This window comes from Pelodiscus sinensis, chromosome 5 (genome assembly GCF_052426305.1).
Source record: "Pelodiscus sinensis isolate ZL-2025 chromosome 5, ASM5242630v1, whole genome shotgun sequence".
Taxonomy (NCBI): domain Eukaryota; kingdom Metazoa; phylum Chordata; order Testudines; family Trionychidae; genus Pelodiscus; species Pelodiscus sinensis.
In genome coordinates this window covers 126055558-126070204 of record NC_143056.1, presented here as the reverse complement: position 1 = coordinate 126070204, position 14647 = coordinate 126055558, and the positions used below count along the sequence as shown (strand labels likewise).

At 47.1% G+C, this 14647-nt stretch overlaps 1 protein-coding gene across 1 annotated transcript in view; it reads right to left on the bottom strand.

The window, feature by feature from the left end:
- CD5 (CD5 molecule) overlaps positions 1-2323 on the bottom strand; it is a 39820-nt gene extending 37497 nt beyond the window's left edge. The window contains exon 1 of the mRNA XM_075928406.2: positions 2214-2323. The gene's annotated coding sequence lies outside the window, so the exon portion shown is untranslated. The remainder of the gene's footprint in view (positions 1-2213) is intronic.
- Between the last annotated feature and the right edge of the window lie 12324 nt (positions 2324-14647).

The window sequence follows — 14647 nt, the reverse complement described above, 5'->3', positions numbered from 1 at the left end:
GCACTGCGCCTGTATACGTACGAGACGGGCTCTGCCCCACAGAGCCGATACTCAATGGACAAGACAACGGGTGCGTTGTCCCCCTATGGGAAATGGAGGCCCGGAGAGACGCGGTGATTTCCCAGTGGCCACGTGGGCAGTGCCAGGAATTGAACCGCCACGTCTGAAGGGAAGTTGTGTGTGTTGCCTGCTCGTGGACCTTCTAGCCTGACTTGAGACTTTCTTCGACCTTGTTCCAGCACCCAGCCCAGCGTCTCCATTTCAACTTGGGCTGAAATGGGACGCGCCTGCTCTCGCTGCACTGTGTACGCAGGGTAAATTCAGATGAATTTCGCTGGCATCAGTGGGGTTAGTCCTGGCTTACATCAGGGCCACCAAGCAGGGGACCCACTTTCTCCCACGCTGCAGCTGTTTCCCAGGGCAGGGGCCTGTGTTTGAAGTTAAGGGAAAGTCTCAAAGCACATCTAACTCGGTTAAGTGTATGTCTACCCTGCAAAGTGTACAGCGGCACAGCTCCACTTGGAAACACGTGCTACAGCGATGGAAGGGGAGCAGAAGTTAGGCTGCAGTGTCTACAGGGGGACTTAGGTCAGCTTTACCTTGCTGGGAGGAGACCCTTGGGGGCAAAGAGAGGCTCCTTGGAAGTCTCTGTAATGGGCTGTGGAGACCCTTCTCCTCTCTGGCCCCTTAAAGCTGGCCCTCTAGAACAGGGCTGAAACCAGGGTTCCCTCTAATTTTTTCCACCCCGAGTGGAATGAATTTTCTTATGTGCACCCATGTGCAGGTGCCGTGTGACATGGAGGTGATGTGTGTCACACTGTCATATTGGTGCACATAACATGTGTGTGGCCGGGGGTAGGGCCAAGGGGCTCTGACTATGAGAGTGGGGGCGCAGGTCTGGAACAGAGGTTGGGGTGCATGGGCTCTGGCTGAAGGTACAGGCTCTGGCTTGGGGCTGGGGATGAAGGGTTTGGGGTGCTGGGGGGCTCCAGGTTTGGGGAGGGCTGCATGTTGGTGTGCAAGAGGTGTCACAGGCTCTGGGCTGGGGGTTTTGGTGCGGGAAGGATATAGGCTTTTGGCTGGGGTGTGGGTTTTGGGGTGAGACTAAGGATGAGGGCGCTAGTGTGCAGCAGGGTGCTTAGGGCTGGGCAGGGTTCACGGTGGGGCAGGGGGCTGAGGATCAGGCTTACCTGGGTGGCAGCTCCCTGTGGAGGCTGGCAAGTAGGGGGCCTCTTTCCTCTGGTTGCAGCAGCTTGGTGCTGGGGCCAGCGGAGAAGGGTACCTTCTCACCTCCCCCCACTCTGGCCAGCCCTGAGAGCTTCAGGGCTGGAGGAGAAATATCTCTCCCTGCTGCAGCTCTGAGCCTCTGCACAGCTTAGGGGGAACTTAGTCTGAGTCCCACGCCCTATTCCCCAGGTGATCTGGGGCAATTATTTCATCGCCCTGCCTGTCTGCGTCCCATCCTCTATACAATCATTTCTGGTAATACCCCCGGCGTTCAGGCCGTGCATATGATACAGGCCCAGCCCTTAAGAGTTTTCACGTCCAATAGCCAGCAATAGATGAGAGGGAGAGGAAGGGGAGACAGTGTACAAGCCAAGTGATCAGGGGCTTGTGAAATCGAGCTGTCTGTGTTTGTACCTCTGCCCAGGCATCCCCATCGGGTCCGGCAGACATTACAACCCACCCCCTTTCTTCCATCCTTCCTAAGAGATCTCCCGCCAGCATGGAAGAATGCTAGAAAAATGACCCAGCCCCATGGGCCAAACTCAGATCTGGTGGAAGCACCTTCAGTGAGCTGCATGTAAACGGGCTGCAGAATTTGCCTCTGGGGGGCCAATGTAAATCTGCGAGCTAGTGTAAATCTGTGTCATTCTATGGACTTTGGTCCATTCGGATCAACTGGGGAATCTGCCCCATGGCTCCCAGTGGAGCTCTGCCGAATGGACACCAGCTGCGGACCTGGCCCATCGACCCTACAGAGCAATGGCCAATATAAACCAGTTGGGGTCCATCCCTGGAAAATGAGTGCCGGCGTTCCTGATCTTTCCATAGTGGGATGCGGCGTTAGCTCCTTAGAGGGGAGGCAGAGGCTGCTTTCTGCCCTGGCGTTCTCCCTGCTTTGCTCCTTTCTCAAGCTGCTCTGTTGCTGAATTGCCTTTTATTAAGAAATAGAGGGGAAAAAAGCCATAATTAGGGTCAAACCCTCTGACCTGTGCAATGCGTGGGCCACCTTGGCCTGCCTGCTCTGTCATTCTGGTCTGTATCCTATGCCCCCTTTTCTAATGAAAGCCGCAGCCATCTCCCAAATGGATCTCTCACTCCTACTTCCTCCGCTGGGTCTAAATTTAGCAGCTGCTGCAGCAGCTCTAATGAAATCCAGGGGGGTTGCTGGGGTGACGGCTGCTCATAAATCATCTTTGCCACAAATCAAATCAGCAAAACTCCAGGAGAGTGAAACCTAGAGCTCCATTCTACAACCCGAAGCCCCACAGATATCAGCGGGAAAGACTGAAGGGTGGGGACCCGTTACTCAGCTCTTTTGAAGTTGGGATCTGGCAGTTTCTACGCCCCCTCAGCTCCAAACTGGGCCCTTAGACCTGTGTCTGGCTGCAAGGAGCCCGGGGAACAGTTACAACACGGGCTGGTCCCTTAGGACACACAGAGCGTTATTAATTGCCACTGGATCCCATGACACGGTGGAAATGACCTTGTTAGGCCTGGCTTTAGCCTAAGCAAATGGGGTGGCAGTGAAAGTTCTAGCTCTGGGGAATATTAATGGGTTAATTATTCCATGTGCATTATTCCCGGAGAATCAGGGCCACAGGAAACGTGAAGAGCTGCTGGGAAAAGCGGACACAACGGAGATGCTTTATTAATTGGGTCTGCTGGCTTGGTTTTCATGTGATCGGTAGAGCTGGATTCATGGGGCAGATCCCCAACAGAGGTAAATCAACAAGCCCAGCCTGTCCTGCTAAAAGTGAAATGAGAGAGGAGCTCCAGGGCGTAGAGACGATTGTACGGAAGTTAGGGCCCAAGCCTGAGAAAGTTGGGGTTTCGTTGGCTTAAAAGTTAATGCGGCAACCAACGTATGTCAGGATCAGGCCCGGAGAGCATTCAACAATGAGGTGTTGTTAGCGCCCGGCGCAGGCAGCACGGTGGTGCTGAAGCTGTTCCCCCAATGGCTGAAGGGAGCACGTCACGCCACGGACCCCAAAGGACTTTGCAGCAGCATCATGCATCAGGGATGCTGCTGTTTTTGCAAGCCTGGGGTGGGGGGGTGGGAGTGCGGGTATCGATTCTTTGTAGCAGCAACTGCTCTGCCGCAGGAAGTGGCTCATGACAAACCCAATCTGCAAGAGGTTTGTAGCGATGCAAAGCCTGCAGAATTGGGGAGAGGTTTCCCCCCGCCCACGCTTGCTCCCCCTTCCCCTCGTGCTTGCTTCAAGCACGGCCGAGTGACGGAGCCACAGAGACGGGGAATTGATCCTCTTGCACATTTTGGCTGCCCCTTGGAGTCAATGGGTTTGTTCCCACTTGGCCAGTGCTTTGGCGGGTCTAGGATGAAAGGACGCTGAAAGGGAAAGTATTGGCTGGAGCGAGAAAACAAATAGATCCTCAGATGTATTCACAGCAAGGCTGGTTCAACCCTAGGCTACGCCAGGGAACGCTACCTAAATCAGTGGGGTTACACCCACTTATGCCAGCCAGGGTTCTGGCCCACTGACTCCAATGGGCTTATGACAATTTGCACCAGCTGAAGATCTGCCCCTAAATCTACCAGGGCTTTGTAAGGAGTCTGTTTCCAAGAACGCTGCTGTATCCAAGTGCTCCTCAGAGCTTGAGCCGCACAACAAAACAGATGTGCACCCAATCAAGACCGTACTCATTTTTCTCTTGCCTACTTTGGTGTAAAATGGTAGCAACAGAGGTAAAGCCGGAGGAATTTGCAGCACCGAGAAGCTGGTGCCAGTGAGTGATGGTCCAGGGCCTGGTTGTGATCTCTGTCCTCGCACGTTTACACTGGGGTCAGAGCATGGAATCCGGTGTGAAACTGGAACCAGACTCACAAGGTATCTAGCTGCCCGTGGGATGCTCGGCTAGCAGCCCTTACTCATGGGAGCAGTCCCAGTAAGTTGGACTCTGCTCACACTTATAGCAGGGCAGCTCAGGAGGGCCTCATTCTGAGCTCAGCTGGTGTCAAGCCAGATTGGCACGATGGGGATCAACTCTTCAGCTGGTGTAAATTGGCAGCACCCCCATTTAAGTCAACAGAGCTACAGTGGCATACACCAGCGGGGGATCCGGCTCATTGATGCCAGCAATCTCTAGCTTAATACCAGCGTCACTGAGCTCTCGTGTTTGCACGATGGGATTGCATGGGTGTAAAACTTGTGTGAATGGAGGCAAGTCGAACCCTTTGACTTCAACTGTACTGAGTCCTGAAAAAGGCTTTGATTCTTGTTTTGACAGATTAACCCTCCTCGCCCTCATCGATTTTCAGGTGGGCTAGTCTGAGCAGCTAACAGGCAACACTAATTCACCAATGCTGCTTTGTGAATTTTTACTGGGTTTAGTAAAAGCTTAGTCATGAGCCTGGGAGCTTAGTGTCATAATTTTGCTGGAGGCTGAAAACATGGGCACAACCAAAACACTGGGTTTTTGGCTCATTCTAAAAATCTGTATGCTGCTTGGTCCTGCAGAGGGGTTACCTGCCCACCTCACCTTGAGCTGTCTCTCACAAGCTGTGTTAACTCCCTGAGCTGAACAATCCTTGTATTTAGCTGTGACACGCTGACTGCCTCTCTCAGCTCTGCAGAAGAGCTCAGCATCACCTCAAAAGTGTGTCTTTTTCCCCAGGAAAAGACATGAGTTTACCCACCGGGTCTCTTGCTAGGTTTACATCATTTGATCATCTTAAGCCAGTGGTTTTCAAAGTACAGGTCGCGACCCAGAAGGTCAGGCACTGGGTCACATTGCAGGAGGGTGACCGCGCAGACGAGGCCAGCGACAAGTCCAGTTCCTGGTTAGGGGGTTCTGGAGATCCAAACGCTGCCCCTGTTGGCTAGTTCCTGGCCAATATGAGCTGGTCTTGGGCATGGGAGGGGCATGGGCAGTGCCTGCTGGTGAGAACAGCGCACAGAGCTGTTTGCAAACCTCTGCCTAGAAGCTGAACTGTCTGCTGGCTGTTTCTGGGGCACATCATGGTCTGTGGTGCAAAGACAAGCAGGAAACCTGCCTTCGCACCCCTGCCGCACTGCTGACGGGGAACTGCTGGAAGTAAGCCTGCGCCCCCAAACCTCTGCGTCAGCTTTCTCCCTCATTCCTGGCCCCACCCCACAGCCCGCATCTACTCAAAAAGATACGATTATGTTGGGTCGTGGGCATCAATGTTCTTCAACTGGGGTGCAAGAAAAAAGTTTGCAAAACCACTGTCTTAGAGTGTGTCTATCCTGGCGCTTTCGTCGCTAGAAGTTTTGTCACTCAGGGGTGTGAAAAAACACTCCCTTGAACGACAAAGGTAGCGATGACAGTACTTTGCAGGTGGGAGACGTGGTGCCCTCGATGAGGCTACAGCCCTTCCTTAGAGGTGGTTTTAGTTTGTCCCCTGAAGAGCTCTGGCCTGGCGATAAAGAGCAGACATGCCTGGCCTCTTACAACAGCGTGGCTACAACAGCGTGGCTACAACAGTGTGGCTGCAGCAGCACAGCTGCACCATTCAGACACAGCCGTACTCTGGTTGAGCTGTTCCCATCAGAATTTTGCACTGAATTGGGTACCAGCCCTTCAAAGTCAGTGGGAGTTTTGCCTGAGTGAAAACAGCACAAGTACATCTTCTTTCAGATTCCTTTGCTTATTTATGCATTAAGGCTATATTGGCCCAGATGAGAGCCAGGTGAATATGAATAACACATTCCTCAAGGATTGTTGCCTATTTTCCTGTTCACAATTTTTCTACAGACAGATGGTGAAATTCCCAGAGGTGTTTGATAGCTGGAATCTCCTTCCCGGGTGTCTTCAGCAAACAAGTCTCAGCCTGTAGATTGCAGATGAAATGCACATTGCAAAGATTCACGAGGAGTACTGTTTGCCCCGCTAAAATATAGGCATCACCCATGTGAGAGAAAATTAACCCTTTAGCATAAGGTTTATACATAAGTGTCCTACTTCAACCCTGCATAAAGGTGAATTTTACAAATTCTGTGCTTACCTGACCAAAATGTTTCATCTGCATTTCCTCCCCCCCATCTGAAACTACGGTCATGTTGAAATTAACATCTTCCGTGGGAAGATGTCAGTTCTGATGTGATTTTTTTAAAAATATTTTCTGATAGAGAAAATCAGAATGAAAGAATTCATTTTGATTCATCATTTCAAGATGAAATTACATTTTCATTTTGATATGTTGATTCAAACTTGAAAATATCATTTTGAAATGTTAATTTGACCCAAAATTAGCTGCAGTTCAATATGTAGTTTTGCTTTAGTTTTTGTAAACAATTTTTGTTGAGAGGGTTATTTTCAATTCTGGGGTTTTTCAGAGTTATTTTCTCCTCTTTGCTCCTTCTTTTTATTACAGCCCCCACTGTAAAAAGAGGTAAAGCGTAAGCATGTATGTGAACAAGAGGAAAAGTTATTTTTCACACTTTCTCTTTTTTATTATCTTCTACCTGGAAAAAATGGGAACACATTATGAAAATAGTTTTCCCCTACTTTTCACGCTGTTACTATTTTACATTTTCCCAATCAGATAAAAGGGTGAAAAAACAAAAAAGGAAAAGAAAGGGGGAAATATACCCCAAATTTGAAATGGAAATCAAACTCTATTTCCATAAACAGCAGTTAAAGTCAAAATGAAATGGAAATTTTTCATTTTGAGTCTAAATGTAAATTCCCATGCACTATCCAAAATGTTTTCATTTGAAATAAATGTAAATGGTGACTTGTCCTGAGGAATTTACCATCAGGAAATTGTTCAGATTTCTAGTTACATAATTAATCATGTTTATCCTTATTGGTTAGTTCAGGGTACACTATTAATGACAAAATCCGAATTGCATATTGCAGTAATTCACAATTTGCATTGTTACTGGATACTTATATATATTTGGAGTGGATACTTGAGAATTGAAATGAAATGTTTCTTTTGGAACTATTTGAGCTAGCAAAGCTCCAACATTTTAATGTTGGATCATATCTCAGTCAGGGGACTTTCATAAATAGTTGATAAAGGATTAAATAATGAATAGATCCTATAAGCACATTACAGATATGAGTAGCATGTGTTAGAGATGGTCATAAGTACATCAGTCACTTTTTATATTAAGAATATAAGCAACCTAGTGAGGTAGAGTGAGCAAATGTTTGTATTAAAAGGTCAAATCGAAATGTCCTTTCAAAGTCATTAATAATTTTTTATGCTAGTCACATGTAGCGTGCCTAGACCAAAAGAACTGCTTGCTTTTTTTCTTGTGTTCCTGTCTGCGTCAGTGACTGCTGAATTATTGGTTTGCCTTAACATCTAGCAATGTTGGAAACACACATTTTCTGTATGTGTACCCTCTAGCTATGGCACAGCCTTTTAATGGACTGTCTGAAAGCTGATCTGTTACAGTTTTCAAGCCAACACTAAAAAGGTTCATATTCTGTCAGGCAGAGCACATAGTTTAAGACCAAAATTCAGCTTGAGTTCAAAACAGAGTGTTTTGCAAACCTCTGTATTAATAGCACTGTTCTCACGAGAAAAAAAGCACCCCAGACAAATCACTTCAGTGAAAACAGGATATTTTTGCCTAAATTTTCCCCAGCTATGTTGGCCACTAACCCAAAAAATGTGGTGCTAACTATGCCAAATGCATGGTGAAATTGATGTAAAATTGACCTCTTTTCATTATACAAAAGAGTGAAAAGCAAAAATTAAACCAACAGACTAAAAGGTGAATAATGAAATGAATATTTTCAATTTCTGTAGCTGGAATAATATAAGATCCTAGTTAGGAAATGGGCCAGATTTTCAGATGATGTAACAGTCCAATTCCATTGATTTCTATAAAGCTTTACCAGTTTACACCTTCTTGGGCTCTGGAATCATTTAAACAGCTAATTCTGTAAGTGTCTGAGAGGAGCAATCTTTTTTCCATCCATGTGAGGAATAAATGTTATGTGCACCAAGCATACGCAAATGGGCACCACGAGGGGAAACACAAAACTAGCTATGGGCACTCGGCTAATCAGCTGGGTGGCACTGGAATCTCTCCTGAGCAGTGGCACAAGTGCACAGCTCACAGGGAACACTGGAAGGGACCGTTGAAACCTGGAATATCTGGAGTTCAGGGCTCAGCCCCACAAACTACTGGAAGTTAGGCGTTTAAAAGCGTTTGTGGCCCTGGACCCAGGTGAACAAAATTCACTTTTGATATGAATTTCAGCATCGGTGCGGTAATACAACATTAGGCTAAGGGTTTTACCTTATATGGGCTTGAATGTTACAGTGTCATGTTCAATTAGGTTTGAAATGCAGATGAGCTTAGCGGTTTATTTCCTCAGGTGAGTGGCGTATTTATGCATTATTGAGCCTGATTCTATTTTATACTGAAGATACTTTATACTGCTCTTGCCACATAAAGAGGCCTTAAACTGAGGGAAGAGCAACTACAGTGTAAATAGGAATGAGGCCCATTCGTTGTCATCGCTCCATTTCTTTCGGTAAAATAGCTTTTTTGGCCTTGATGTCTCTCTTTCAGAACCTGACATTGACATGGGTTCGAAGAGCCACGCAGACTGAAGGAGCTGGTGAGCCGATTCCAGTCACCTCAGAATTTGGATTTCCTCAACAAAGGGTAGACTGAGACCAGATCCTCACCTGGTACAAACTGATGTCGCTCTGGTAAAGTCAATGGTGGTATCTGGGTTTACCCCAGCTGGATATCTGGCCCAGTATTTAGGTTTGATGATGTTTTTTCAGTGCTTCTCTGAAATGGGGACTTAACAGATGCTAGCGCTAACAGATGCCCGTGCAGTTTTTATGCTTGCAAGGATTTGATTTTTATTGGTAAATGTCAGTAGACATTGATTTCACTTTGCGCACAACCCCCTCTCTCCCCGATAAAAAAATATTTTCATTGATAATAACTGAAACGGGCACAGGCAAAGTAAGAAAATGCTTCTTAGTTTCAGAGTGGAAACCATGTTAGTCTGTTTCAACAAAAACAATGAGGAATCCTGTGGCACCTTAAAAATTAACAAATTTATTTGGGCATAACTTTCATGGGCTAGAGCCCACTTCGTCAGATGCATGAACTGCTGCTTGAAAACTTAGTAGAAGCATATTTCGTTTATAACTTATGACAAAGAGTCAAGGTGGAGCAGGTACTATTTTTATTGGACCAACGTCTGTTGGTGCAAGAGACAAATATTTGCACTGAAAAAAGAAAATAATTTTTCAATTCACTTCATATAAGTATTGTAGTGCAATCTCTATTGTGCAACTTAGAAATGCAGAATTAGTTTTGTTATATAACTGCACTCAAAACCAAAATAATGTAAAATTTAGCAGCTTCAGGACTGCTCAGTCCTACTTCCTGTTCAGCCAATTGCGAAGACAGACAAGTTTGTGTACATTTATGGGAGATAATGCTTATTTACAATGTCACCTGAAAGTGAGAACAGGCATTTGCCTGAGATTGTTGTAATATAAATTCAGCACTTTACACTTACATTCTGTGTTGTAATTGAAATCAAGATACTTGAAAACGTAGAAAAGCATCCAAAATATGTATTATACATTTAACTAGGTGAGCTGTTATGGTTCAATACTGAAAGTAATTGTGACCTTTTTAATCTAGTTAATTTGTTTTGCATGAATTGCTTAACTGTAAATACCTTTAGCTTTTTGAATCTCAACATCTACTGTCATTAATTATTGCATAATCCCCCCATAATTTCCTGCAAGTGTGAACATTTAAATAGATAAGTTAGAGAAAAGGTATCAGTGAACAATGTTAAAGAAATGGAATGCATCCTACTTTTTCATCCCCTACACCCCTTCTTTCTTTCTTTCTTTCTTTCTTTCTTTCTTTCTTTCTTTCTTTCTTTCTTTCTTTCTTTCTTTCTTTCTTTCTTTCTTTCTTTCTTTCTTTCTTTCTTTCTTTCTTTCTTTCTTTCTTTCTTTCTTTCTTTCTTTCTTCACTACAAGCTGCTTCAGCTTTGTTGCTATTTTGGTGCTTCCTCTAGCTTTGCGGTGTAGGGCAAAACCTCTTTTGTTCTGGGGCTGCCAGACCCTCTCCGATTTGGTAAACAGCTGAAGGATGTGGCAAAGAGTGAATTTTCCACTGAGGCTGGTTTGAACTAGTCCCATCAAGGTAGGTCTCCCTCTCCCACCCCAATGCCCCCCCAAACCTGGGTCTGCAGAGCAACCCCAGTGAGCATCAGGACTTCAAAACAGCTTGATGGGGAGCAGGGTCTAAGCAGGAGGAAACAAACCCCTCTCCCTGCACACACAACAGGGGATGGTATCACAGGGGAGGGAAATGGAAACCCACAGATGGAGCTGATAAAAGAGCGGAGGGCATGGAGAGGGGAGATGTGTATCAGAGCTTAGGTTTCCAATGGAAACAGTTCCCCTGACCTACTGTGTTGGGATGTGCCCTGCCGGGTGGTGTCGTATCGTGTACTCAGATGTCACGGGGGTGGGGCTGGTGGAAAATCCTGGACAGCGAGCAAACAGGCCATTGATTCTAATGCAGTGCATGGTGCTTGGCTATATTGCACGTGGCTACCAAGTATTGCATTAGCATGCACCGCCTTGAGGTAAATACAGCAGTGCATGGAGCATTGTGTGCCACCCGCCCTAGTTAAGGTGGCACAACAGTTTCCATTCTAACCCCTCATCAATCCTGTACAGTAGATGTCGTCTCTCACTGGTGTCAAGTGATCTTAGCGTATATGCTTATAAAGGGAGCAGCAAGTGATATCCATTCCCCTTAACAGAAGAGAAGCAGAGAAAGGTATAACATGATCCAATGTCTTCCAGCTGAACCTAGACAAATTCAGATGGTGATAAAGGATTGAACATTCAAGTGGGTGCAATTAGCCACTGGAACAATTCACCAAGGGTCATGGTCGCTTCTCCATCACTGACAATTTTTAAATCAAAATGGGATGTGTGTTTAAAAGATCTGCTCTAGGGGTTATTTTGAGGAAGGTGTGTGTTATTCAGGAGGTCAGACTAAGTATTCACAACCGGCCTTAGAAGCTATGTAACTCCACAGTTGCACGGTGTCAACCTGTAGGGAACTTTTTGGCAGGAGAAGCACAAGTTGCAGGAGGGAAGAATTTGGAAGAGACACCAGGAAGTTGCTCTACCCGCACATGGCTGGAAGGCTAGCTGCAGTCGCCACATTTCTGGAAGTAGTTCTCTTAATAAAGAATCTCTTTAGTTTAGAGACAATGAGTTCTCTCCTGCTATCGTGCAGTGCACAGGACATGAAACACCCAGGACTGCTTCACTCAGGATATCACAGAACTGGGTTGGTGATCCTTGTCCATTTTTCATCATACGGCCTAGGTTAGGAGTTCTCGAGGTTAGGAGTTCTCGAGATTAGGATCACCCCACACAATCTGAGAAAAAGAGGTATGTCTACACTACTCTCCTAGTTCGAACTAGGAGGGTAATGTAGGCATACCGCACTTGCAAATGAAGCCCGGGATTTGAATTTCCCGGGCTTCATTTGCATAAGCGGGGAGCCGCCATTTTTAAAACCCCGCTGGTTCGAACCCCGTGCAGCGTGGAACGAGGTGTACCGGTAGTTTGGAATAGGAATCCTAGTCCAAACTACCTAGTTCGAGCCCCGTGTAGCCGCGCTGCACGGGGTTCGAACCAGCGGGGTTTTAAAAATGGCGGCTCCCCGCTTATGCAAATGAAGCCCGGGAAATTCAAATCCCGGGCTTCATTTGCAAGTGCGGTATGCCTACATTACCCCGCTAGTTCGAACTAGCGGGGTAGTGTAGACATACCCATGTCTATTATCCTGGAAATACAGACCATGTTCTAATGTGGGAGATGCACTGAGGGGCAGAATTAAGGTTACATTCTCAACCTTAATGTTGGCATCTCTTTGCCATGTAACCGTAGCCATCTGGAAATGCAGTTTTCTGCACTAGATCCTGTATTACAGGACAGTGTCTTGTAGTTCAGTGCATTTGATGGTGTGTATGGGAAAACCTGCCCTGGATTAGAATATTAGAAGGTAGTACAATAGAACACATTACTGTGCAATGTATCCTGGGCCTAGCACTACCACAGTGCTTTTCATTGTAGCCCATTATGATGCAGTGCACTGGCTGATGTTAAAGTGTATTGTGACAGGCTGCAGTGCACTGCATTCTGCTTTCTTCCCCAGTTAATAAAAGCATCAAAAGAATGAGATCCAACTGCTACTTCTCGGCAAGGATGGCTTTTAAATTGCATAGCTATAAGCAGAAGACTCAGGCATATTTCTCACAGCTTCTTCTACTATCAGTGCAACCCCTTTGCCGAAGCTAGTGTTGCCAGCTGCTGGCTGTTTCCCCGCCATGGCTTTCCACCTCACTTGGGGCAGAGAGAAACACCAGGGGGTTACAGCGCTGGCAGTGAGGGAGGGAGCAGAGCACTCTCACCTCGCAGGGCTGCAGCGATGGGAGGCGAAGGTGAACATGCCAGCCCTGGCTCGGCCTGAACGAATGTTGTTCTCAACGTGGCCTGTAGATGGCAGGAACAGCAGAGGGAATTTCCAGCTATGCGGCTTCTGAGACGCCCTGATCCAAAGCCCATTGAGATGAATCCTTGAGTTGGCAATGCCACAAATGGGTAGCGAGATCCTTTAGGAGCTGCCCGCCCCCGCAACCCAGGCAGGGTTAGTCATGGCAGAGCCAGAGCAATGCCAATGGGGGATTAACTCTTCAAAGTGCTGAGTGCCCTCCATTCACACAGGTCCCAGGAAGAAATGAGAGGACTCAACAGCCCATGCAACTTAGATGGGACCTGGGAGGAGCTGCAATGATCTGTCCGCTGGTCGACATGAGAGTCTGGTCCTCCTTATTCCCGCCAGTCAGACAGAGACTCAAGCCAGCTGCTGCATGGCAGCGCAGCTATTACACAGGCTGGCCGGCTGGCAGGGAGAGAGCAGGGCGACAGTGAAAGGGGAAACCGCATCCTGTGACAGTTGCATAATGACGGGGGGTTGGGGGCGGGGGGTTGTGAGTCTACATGGATGGGGACAGAGACAAGGTAAAAAAGTGCGCATTCCATCACCGCTGGTAAAGGTGACTCTGCGGTCCCCTGGCCCGTGCTTTCCCTTGGAGTATGGCACCTACACTTTTCATGTAATACAGAGAATGGCTAGAAATGGATCTGTCTGTTGGCAAGGCCTCCTTGTTTGTTGAATCAGGCCCCGTCTTGGTCCCTCGCTATTTAACACTCATTTTGCCATTTTGCTTCCATGGGATGGGAGGGATGAAATTTGAGGAAAAAGAAAAGCAGGTAAAAGAGTATAAGCAGACAGCAGCGGTAGATGCGTGGGGACAACCTGAGTCCTGCCAAATAAATTGAGCAACAGCTCTGTCCTTAACCATGGTATCCTTAACTCGGGCAACCTTTGCTGTCCACATTCTAGACCAGCTCTCTGGTGATGGCTGAGCTATGGGCAGCACTACTCGGGGAGGAGAAAGGTGGCTCAGAGCCATCTTTCTGCTTCAGTGACCTGGGGACCAGATGCTGGCAGGGGCTGTTTAAGCCACTTGTGTAATTTAGAGCAGCCTAAGGGCTGCTCTAAATGACACCAGTAAAAACAGTACTCTACAGAGACTACTGGCCCCACTCCCTCCCATCCCTATCAATACCACTCTGTATCTCTGACATGGGTAGCAAGTGGGGAAGAGCTGACATGGCTGATGGTTTGCCATCTGGGGCTTCCCATACACTGCAGGAATTTCCTAGCTCCTTCTTTAAGGCAGGTTTCTGGCTTCTTCGCCTTGCCTTGATCAGCACAGAGGGATATGGCTCACAGCATTCCGAATGGCTTTAGAAAATGGTGCCTCCATAAACCAAAACTGTCCAGTAGGAAGGAGAGAGGTTATTTCACCTCCTCGTTTGACACTGGGAAGCTGCTGCTAGAATAATGGGAGCAGTTCTGGTGCCAACCACTCAGGATGGATATTGTTAAGCTGGGTTACATCTTGGAATGAGGAGTAAGGGTAGGATCTTTAATTCGAACTACCTACTCCGTGCCGCATGTAGCCGTGGGCACGGAGTTCGGACTAAGGGGGATTTAAAAATGGCGGCGCCCAGGAACATGCAAATGAAGCCCGGGATATTTAAATCTTGGGCTTCATTTGCAACTCTGCTTGCCCTCATTACCCTACCTAGCTCGAACTAATGAGCTAGTGTAGACGCACCCTTGGAGAGGCTGCAGGGACAAGCCGTGAGGTGGATTAAGGAATTAGAAAGCTCGCCCCATAGTGATTGAGCTCCTTGAGTCAATTAGCTTCATTAGCTTAACAAAGAGGTAAGGTAATGACTTGATTACAGTCTACAATGATTTCCACGGGGAACTAATATTTAATAATGGCCTCTTCAGTCTAGCAGGATCCTATGGCTGGGAGCTACAGC